Genomic DNA, 2,500 nt, shown 5'->3' on the forward strand with positions numbered 1-2,500 from the left:
GATTACAGACTAAGTCAATGCAAACACATTATGAGATTACAGACTAAGTCAATGCAAACACATTATGAGATTACAGACTAAATCAATGCAAACACATTATGAGATTACAGACTAAATCAATGCAAACACATTATGAGATTACAGACTAAATCAATGCAAACACATTATGAGATTACAGACTAAGTCAATGCAAACACATTATGAGATTACAGACTAAATCAATGCAAACACATTATGAGATTACAGACTAAATCAATGCAAACACATTATGAGATTACAGACTAAATCGAAGCAAACACATTATGAGATTACAGACTAAATCAATGCAAACACATTATGCGATTACAGACTAAATCAATGCAAACACATTATGAGATTACAGACTAAATCAATGCAAACACATTATGAGATTACAGACTAAATCAATGCAAACACATTATGAGATTACAGACTAAACCAATGCAAACACATTATGAGATTACAGACTAAATCAATGCAAACACATTATTAGATTACAGACTAAATCAATGCAAACACATTATGAGATTACAGACTAAGTCAATGCAAACACATTATGAGATTACAGACTAAGTCAATGCAAACACATTATGAGATTACAGACTAAATCAATGCAAACACATTATGAGATTACAGACTAAATCAATACAAACACATTATGAGATTACAGACTAAATCAATGCAAACACATTATGAGATTACAGACTAAATCAATGCAAACACATTATGAGATTACAGACTAAATCAATGCAAACACATTATGAGATTACAGACTAAATCAATGCAAACACATTATGAGATTACAGACTAAATCAATGCAAACACATTATGAGATTACAGACTAAGTCAATCCAAACACATTATGAGATTACAGACTAAATCAATGCAAACACATTATGAGATTACAGACTAAGTCAATGCAAACACATTATGAGATTACAGACTAAGTCAATGCAAACACATTACGAGATTACAGACTAAGTCAATGCAAACACATTACGAGATTACAGACTAAGTCAATGCAAACACATTACGAGATTACAGACTAAGTCAATGCAAACACATTACGAGATTACAGACTAAATCAATGCAAACACATTACGAGGTTACAGACTAAATCAATGCAAACACATTATGAGATTACAGACTAAATCAATGCAAACACATTATGAGATTACAGACTAAATCAATGCAAACACATTATGAGATTACAGACTAAATCAATGCAAACACATTATGAGATTACAGACTAAATCAATGCAAACACATTATGAGATTACAGACTAAACCAATGCAAACACATTATGAGATTACAGACTAAGTCAATGCAAACACATTATGAGATTACAGACTAAGTCAATGCAAACACATTATGAGATTACAGACTAAGTCAATGCAAACACATTATGAGATTACAGACTAAGTCAATGCAAACACATTATGAGATTACAGACTAAATCAATGCAAACACATTATGAGATTACAGACTAAATCAATGCAAACACATTATGAGATTACAGACTAAGTCAATGCAAACACATTATGAGATTACAGACTAAATCAATGCAAACACATTATGAGATTACAGACTAAGTCAATGCAAACACATTATGAGATTACAGACTAAGTCAATGCAAACACATTATGAGATTACAGACTAAATCAATGCAAACACATTATGAGATTACAGACTAAATCAATGCAAACACATTATGAGATTACAGACTAAATCAATGCAAACACATTACGAGATTACAGACTAAATCAATGCAAACACATTACGAGATTACAGACTAAATCAATGCAAACACATTATGAGATTACAGACTAAATCAATGCAAACACATTATGAGATTACAGACTAAATCAATGCAAACACATTATGAGATTACAGACTAAATCAATGCAAACACATTACGAGATTACACACTAAATCAATGCAAACACATTATGAGATTACAGACTAAGTCAATGCAAACACATTATGAGATTACAGACTAAATCAATGCAAACACATTATGAGATTACAGACTAAATCAATGCAAACACATTATGAGATTACAGACTAAATCAATGCAAACACATTACGAGATTACAGACTAAATCAATGCAAACACATTATGAGATTACAGACTAAATCAATGCAAACACATTATGAGATTACAGACTAAGTCAATGCAAACACATTATGAGATTACAGACTAAGTCAATGCAAACACATTATGAGATTACAGACTAAATCAATGCAAACACATTATGAGATTACAGACTAAGTCAATGCAAACACATTATGAGATTACAGACTAAATCAATGCAAACACATTACGAGATTACAGACTAAATCAATGCAAACACGCCAGTAGATGAGATTTTGCACATAAACACGAGATGTGTTTGAACTCCAAGATATCAGAGAATCTCACTATGGGAGGTCTAGTGGGGCTCAAAAAATGCACTTTCAATGTAAAATTGGTCGCTTCCG

At 31.5% G+C, this 2,500-nt stretch overlaps 1 protein-coding gene across 1 annotated transcript in view; it reads left to right on the forward strand.

Moving 5' to 3' along the window:
* Window positions 1-2,500, forward strand: part of LOC310785111 (uncharacterized protein) — a gene marked incomplete at both ends in the record, with an annotated part of 40,300 nt that overhangs the window by 18,164 nt on the left and 19,636 nt on the right. The gene's annotated exons all lie outside the window — the stretch shown is intronic.

This window comes from Poromitra crassiceps (genome assembly GCF_964638095.1).
Source record: "Poromitra crassiceps genome assembly, chromosome: 11".
Classification (NCBI taxonomy): Eukaryota; Metazoa; Chordata; class Actinopteri; order Beryciformes; family Melamphaidae; genus Poromitra; species Poromitra crassiceps.